Source organism: Ammospiza nelsoni, chromosome 4, assembly GCF_027579445.1.
Source record: "Ammospiza nelsoni isolate bAmmNel1 chromosome 4, bAmmNel1.pri, whole genome shotgun sequence".
Taxonomy (NCBI): Eukaryota; Metazoa; Chordata; class Aves; order Passeriformes; family Passerellidae; genus Ammospiza; species Ammospiza nelsoni.
In genome coordinates, this window is record NC_080636.1 from 55,624,389 (window position 1) to 55,631,919 (window position 7,531).

Consider the following 7,531-nt stretch of genomic DNA (forward strand, 5'->3'; position numbering starts at 1 on the left):
ACCCGAGCCCTTCTGGGCCGGCAGAGCGTGTCCCGCAGCTGCCGAGCGCCCAGCCCGACCCCACGGCACCGGGGCTGCGAGTCCCGCTGGGAGTACCAGCACCCCCGCCGCTGCGTGCGGCCTTTCCGCACCTCTCCCTCGCCCCGCCGCGATCCGAGAGCCAAGGCCAGGCGCTCCCACGCCCGCCGGCGGCCATCCCTCCGGGAGAGTCCCCATCCCTCGGGGAGAGCCGCCGCCGGGATGGCTGCCCCGCACCTACCGCCGCTCTGGAGCCGCCGTCCGCGCTCGCAGGGCGGCCACGGAGCCGAGCAGCGCGGAGCTTCGCCCGGAGCGGCCGCGCAGGGCTGTGCTGGGAGCGCGGAGCAGCATCTCCTCCCCGCCGGCCGCCAGAGCCGGCGCGGAGAGGGCGGGAGCGGCGGCGCTCCCCGCCCCGCGGCTCCCTCCTTCCCTCCGCGTTCCCTCCCTCCCGCTGTGCCCGGCCGGCCCGCAGCCGCCCCTGCCGTGCCCCAGTACCTGCGGGTTCGCACCGCGGCCGCCCGGCCCCGCCGGCCCGGCGCTCCCGCTGCCCGCTCCGCTCCTCCGGTCGCTGCCCCTCAGGGCCGCCAGCAGCAGCGCGGGGAGGCGGCACGCACCGCCCTCCGCCTCCGAGCGCCGCGCCTTCCTCCCCTCCCTCCCTCTGTCTCTCCCTTCTCTCTCTCGCCCTCTCTCTCTCCCTCCCGCCCCCGGGGCGGCGGGGAAGATGCCGACACACGCCCGGCCCCGCCCGCTCCCTCCGCGCCCCGACCGGCCCCGGCCCCGGCACCTTCCCGCCCTCAGGGTCCGGCTGCAGCTCCGCAGCCACTTGACGATTGACTCGGGACTCGGCTCTCCTGGGGGGCGAACTTCAGCCCCGTTCTTAGCCCCAAAGGCGGCTTTTTGCTTTTGTTTCCTTTTTTTTTTTTTTTTTTTCCCTCCGGGATGATCTGGCTGCTCCCAGACTTTAGCTCTTCAACTGGAAGTCTTGGTCCGCAAACTTGAACAAAAGCCTTCACGCCAAAACTTTCAAACACCGATTGTTCATATCTGTCAGACAAACTTTGGTGAGGGGAAGGTCCCCTTCATGAGGTGAAAAGTTGGGGTGGGTTGCCCTTTTTTTTTTTTTTTTTTTTTTTAAAGACTTCTTTTTCCAATTTGAATGTGAAATGCACTGTGGGAACCCAGTGCCCACTTGTGCCCTGGGGTTGGAGCTTCCTTGGTGGGGAAACTTCCTCTGGAGTTTTTGTAGGAGCTCCCTCCTCTGTGGAGCCATGCTGTGGAAGCAAATAGTTACAAAATAGCACTTTTAGTCACAAAGAATAATGTCGCCAGAGATATGGCCCCAAATTCAGGCTGTGTGAAAATGAACTTTCAGAATGACAGTCTGGTAGATTAATTTCTGTTTGGAAAAAAAAAAAGAGTTAAAACATTGTGAAAACAGTTGCTTTAAAGTAAATAAAAATGTTTGACTGTAACTGTTTCCTAGTGAAATACCAATTGCTTTGTATTAACTAAAGTATTAAGGACTCAGCATAAAAGTCAGCCTGCCATAACTAATAGTGTCAGGGACTTTGTGTAAGTCATAACAAAAATAAAGATGAGTAGTAAAACTAATTTACATAGTAAGAGGCTACAGTAATCTGAGAGGTTATTAGTTATGTAATTTAAATATAATTTTCTTGTAGTACAAGTTCTTTAAGTTGATAACTATCTACTTACATTTTAAGGTGAACTGACTGTATTGGTATCCACATTTCCAGAAAGAGCTCATTTTGGTCCCTGTACATCTATACATTCTATGGCACCTCCTCTTTCTACAGGTCGCTATCCCACAGAAAGAGAGTTTTTAATATATGTTAATGATCTGTAATAGGTTTTATCTTAAGACTCTGTTTCCACACTTCAGACCAATTTATAGTGGCCCTAAGTCATGCCACTATATATTCTGCCTTCACTTTTAAGGTAGGCCACAGAAAGAATTCTTTGTAGGAATATGATTTTTTGCAAAGGAGCATTACTAACTCAAGGGAACAGACTGGATGAATCAGGACTGGGGGATGTGTTAAAACCCAACATACATAACCAGGCAATACTGTACACTTGTATTAGAACACACCTCTGAATATAGAAGTCTCCACCCCAGAGAGTCATCTCCCTTAAAGGACTGTAAATTTGATTGTAATTTACTTTCCTCAAAAGAAGATTTATTTCCTTGTTCTTCATTCTCCTAATGAGCATCTGTTTGGTACAGCATTTTCCTTGGCCTTGTCAAATGTATGTGAATGCCTTAACAATTATCTCATTAGACGATTTGATTATATTTTTAATTAAACATTTCAACAAGGAAACTTGGAGCTTAGGATCAATGAAAAATATAATTACCATCTTCACCTACTGTGCATTTTACAGGGATGCAAATACATGGAAAACATTGCCATAACTTTGGAAACTTTTTACAGCACTGGCTAAAAGAAAGATATAGCATGTGCACAAAGACTGATGCCTTGGAATGCCTCCACTGTGGGAAAATGAAATGGCTTTTGTCAGTGTGGTGCTTCTGGATTTGTTGTGAAGACAACACATTTACTGCAAAGATTGACATTCCAGCGCTTAAGAGATTTCTGAGTGTGACTTTTTCCTTAGCTCTTCCGAGGAAGTTTCCATGCTAACCAGAGTTGCAAACATTAAATTTTCCTCTGAAGAGATTATCTGGCAAGTAAATGTCCTCCAATTACCCCACCATCAAAATCTTGCATCATTTACTTATAGCTTATGTTTAATGTAGTGCAACTTAGCTTAAGAAAAAAAAAAAAGCCAATTTATATTACCTACTGTTTATGTTGAAACTTCCTTAATACAAAGTTAGGTCTCTATCTATGCCTAAACTGGGAAGTTCAAGAACATCTCCAAGTTCCTGGGTTGGGATGAATGTCTGGCCACACCTTGACTGTGTACTAGGACAAAACCTGTACATAAACCAGACAGAATCATTCCTTAAGCTCAAGAGTGTGGGCAACTGAGAACCAAAAATTGTGTGGCCTGCTGCAGTGTGCATGTAAAGGTCAGTTTAGAGGGAGACTAAGTCTGACAATTCAAACTTTGTGACTAATGGAAGCCATAAAAGGGAAAAAGAAAAAAAAACCCAACATAGGTGCATCTTACAGTAATTCACACACTTGGCCCACAAAGCACCTTCTGTTTGTCTGTATTAGGTGTTGTCCTTACATTATCTAAAAGATCCTAAGCAAATTACGTGAGGGGTTCAGAAAGAAGCAGCAAAGGGAAATAGCTACCACAAAGATTAAATCTCTGGGAAATATAAAGACAGGACAGTGACTGTCTGGGATTTTCAAAAGCGACAATTAATTTTGGGTGTTTCCCTGTTTTGGTGCACAAATGGGGACCTCATTTTCAAAAAGTACAGAACAAGTGGTATCTGAACTTTGGCAGCTTGATTCACAGATCCCTTTAGAACTACTGGCCATTTTATATTCTTTGGCTAAATGACAATCAAGGGATAGGGAAAATGCTGCCTACAAACATTTGATGAGGCTCAGTGCCAGTGGGAGGAAGTATTTTCAGTCCCCATCTGAAATGAAATCTATTTGTAGGCTAGTGCCAGTGAAGTCTGTAGTGCTCCTGTTGGCCCTATATCAGCACTGTTGCAAAAAAAGGGGCCTGAGATATATTTGGGAGTTTGAGTATCTTGTAGAAAAAAAAAAAAAAAGGAAGTTCACTAGGAAAGTAGTTCTTACACCAAGACTTTTAGCTCTTGAGGATAATCTTCAAGAAAATCTAATTTACGGGAGCTAATTAGCTCTAGATACTTAAAACCAGACTGGTTGAAATAGTAGTAAATATACAGTAGAGAACAATCTTGCCCAGACAGAAACTACTTGTTCAAACTGGTCCTCTCTGCATTTAACTTTGGAGTCTATCTTAATGAAGGTTTTGTTCAGGAATATTACAGTGAAGAGTTAAATCAGAGCAGCGGAAGAGAGACATTAAAATGTGGAGGGAGAGTAGGAGAAAAGGACTTGTCTTCATCTGAGATTTGAAATGAGATGAAGGGTCACCAAGGCTGAGGAATACACAAAGGCTGTCCCAGACTGCAGCCTGTTTGGAAGAAAAGGCTCTCACATCAACAGTAACTAGATTGTATGGAGGGACAGACCAAAGTCTAGACAAGCTGCCAGGGGCACAGGGGAGCACAGAGAAAAAAAAAAATTTTTCCCCAAAATTGTAGTGTTTCTATTATTTCTATAATTCTATAATTGATGACTCTCTGCTGACCAAATTGTAAGGGCCAGGCATTGTGGATTTTGAATATTCTTCTGTTGTAGCTCTCCAGCATCTACAAGCATTGTGTTTGTCTTCAATCAATTCATTCCTCTTGCTGCAATGCAACTTGGCATCATCCTGTGTACAAGTGATAGCACAACTGCTGCTGAGAGCTCCATGGTTCCCTCAAACAGAGAAGGAGTGACTTGTACAAATGACAGCTTTCTATTTGGCTGTGATCTTCAGTACTCACAGGTCAACAAGAAATGCTGCTTACCTAGTGGTGAATTCTGTGATTTGGGGGTCATTCCCAAATTTGTTTGTGGGTTTGGTTTCATGCAAGGAAAGTTGCACAATGACAGTTTCAGTAGGTGGCTCTCTGCAGGCAAACAGTCCAACATTTACAGTGTGTTTACAGCTTTATTACTCTTCACGAGCTGTTGGAATTCCTCAGGCTACACATGTGAATTTTTTCTGCTTGATCAAATCCCACTTTGCTAAGGTGACAGAAGTGACTGGAAACCAAGTTGTTCATATTCATCTTTAAGGATTGCATGATTTTGCTATTTTTGACTAGCAAATAAGTGCATATTCAGATGGGTGATGTTGAATCTAACCGGAAGGGAAGGGAACTGAATGTAGTAATTGAAGTGCTTTTCTTTAAAATGTGGTAAACCCAGTAAAAGTTAGCAAACCAAATTAACATAACTCAACCCTCTTTTTCCTAACATTTTTACCACTGATTGTTGACATCTGTAAGATTTTTTTAAAATTTTCTCTCATGGATAGCATTCATTCAGGGACACTGGTTGTAACAACAGTGTAACAAACTCTTGAGTCCTGAAAATTGTGCTCAATATTTTCTTCATGATTTTTTATGCTGCCAATGCCATCTTTACAGAGGCAATACCAGGGTCCTTGCATTTCCTAGTAGCAGCCAAAGGTACATAAACAAATATCTGACATTACAGGTGATGAAATATTTCAGTAAAGGTAAAAATATCTATGGATGAAGAGATAATAATAAGATAGACTGATGCAAACATGTTTGTCAAGTAATTAAATGCTTTGGAAAACCAGCAAAAAGAAGTTTGAAGATAGACTCCCAGAGAACATAGCAAGAACAGAATTAAAGAAGTAGAATCCCTGTATAAACCTCTAAAGAGCTATCAAAGAGTCTGAAGAAAACAAAAATATGAAAATATATCTGATGACATAGAAATATTGTACTCACTGTAATGGTGCTCATAAAAATCTCTTCTGCCTGTCTGAAAATCACTTAAGGGTATCATTCTCCACAAGAGTTCTGGAGTAATTCTCCACCAGAATTATTCCAGAATAATTATATTGAAATCTGTGGAATTAGTCCAGTTTTGCTTTGAAGTTACAGTGACCATAATCTGACTATAGGTGACAATTACTGGTGACACCTACTTACTCTATAAACAATTTTAATTTATATTTCTATTCACATTTGCCATAAAAAGCTGTGAACTAATTTGACCAAAAAGCTGTCTTGTGTCATATGTAATAATAAGGATTATTTTAATATACCTTTTTATTGTTATTGTACAAAACTGTGCTTTTAAAAGCTATGTGCTGGGATATCTGATAAGTTTGTTTTGACTAGGTAAAAAGCTGTTTTGTCATACTGAAGGGACTGAGTTTTGCCCTAAAAGTGAAACTTTTTAAACAGTTTTGCCCACTGAAGTAGATTGCTTTAATTTTATTGGAATAATAAGCAATAATAAGTAGTGCTTTTGGATTTGTGCAACCATTTTTTTCAGGATTTAACCTGGCTTTCTTAATTGCTTATTAACACCAAGCTTTCATGGTAATTTTACTATTTGCTTGCAAGTCATTATTAGTTTTGCTCTCATGGATTTTAAATCAAATGTCTTTTAAAAAGAAAGAAATACTTTTGAAGAAGACAACTCCTCCCACAGAGTGAGTGGCATCCCTTCATCCTGGTAAATTTTATCACAGGCCAGCCACTCTAGCTGACTTCTGTGAGAATTGCATGTGAACAGCTTGTGAAAGTTTCACATTTTGGTGATTAAAAAAATTATATTGATTAATATAGTTATGTAATAATTTTTGGACAATTCTTTCCAACTTCCACTTTGTTGTGTCACACTGCTTCTCTTAGTAATGTTTTACTGCTTTGTTAACTGGAAAGTATTTTTGAAATACAAAGCAGGTGGAGCAGTGTGATGGACAGTCCTCTTCATGCTTCTTTTTTACTATGTATTTCCACAACTTGGAACATAAACAGATTTTCTAAAAGTTATTAGCCCCAAAGAGAAATTTCTTTAGTATCTTCTGGCCATAAATTACTTTTAGAGCAAGCAGAGACAGGAAACAATTTGTAACAGAAACACGCCCTTGGAAAAGTTTCTCACTTCTCAGAGACAGGTCATCCTTTAATCCCTGTGAAGGAAACACTTGACAATTGGGGTGAAGTGTTAATGAATTGCTTAATTTTCAATTCTGCCTTTATAGTCCTAACTATATATTTTTATGTATGCCTGATAATATTTTGGCATCCAACTCCTTCCTCTTGAAGCTTTCAAAGCAGGTGGCTATATGGGATTTGCTAAATCTCACAACACATGGAAGAGTAAAATTATCCACATTTCAAAGAAAGAAAAGCTGAGGCATGACTTGATATATTCAGGGTTATGCAGGAAACTTGGTGCAAAGTACTGACTTGGTGTAGAGCTATGGCTCCCAGTCCCACATTCTTCCTCCAGAAGAGCTGGTAGTCAGAAGGAATCAGACCCCTGCTCTTCTGGAAGGTTTTCCTCTGGCTACATAGAGCAGTAGTTAATAATCTATTTTCACTTTACTACCTTCCATGGCGAGTCCTGTATTTTTTTTTTTTTTACATTTAAAACATGCTCTTTTCTCTCTGCAACTATGGAGATTGTTTGGTAGAAGACTATCTTATTTAAATTTCAAAGGACTTCTTTGTAAAGTACTTCCTTATGGTGGAACCACTACTTTATGCTTTTAAATAAAATCTTTACTCAGCATGTTTAAAAATTACAGGGCATTGCACGCAAGGAGCATTTCAGGCTACATTTGCAAGCAAATTTAGTGTGTACAAATGCAGTCAGAGCATAAGAATGTTGTGATCTTTAGAGTAGCCTCCGCTGTCCTGAAGTTGCCACTCTGGCTCGACACTACCTAATGTGCAGGAGCCACCTAAAACCCCAAAAAACTGTATCTCATT

General features: G+C 41.9%; 1 protein-coding gene across 3 annotated transcripts in view; it reads right to left on the reverse strand.

Moving 5' to 3' along the window:
- The window catches only part of PTPN13 (protein tyrosine phosphatase non-receptor type 13), a 111,340-nt gene extending 110,663 nt beyond the window's left edge, over positions 1-677 (reverse strand). For all 3 annotated transcript variants that reach the window (XM_059470737.1, XM_059470736.1, XM_059470735.1), the window contains exon 1: positions 514-677. The gene's annotated coding sequence lies outside the window, so the exon portion shown is untranslated. The remainder of the gene's footprint in view (positions 1-513) is intronic.
- Between the last annotated feature and the right edge of the window lie 6,854 nt (positions 678-7,531).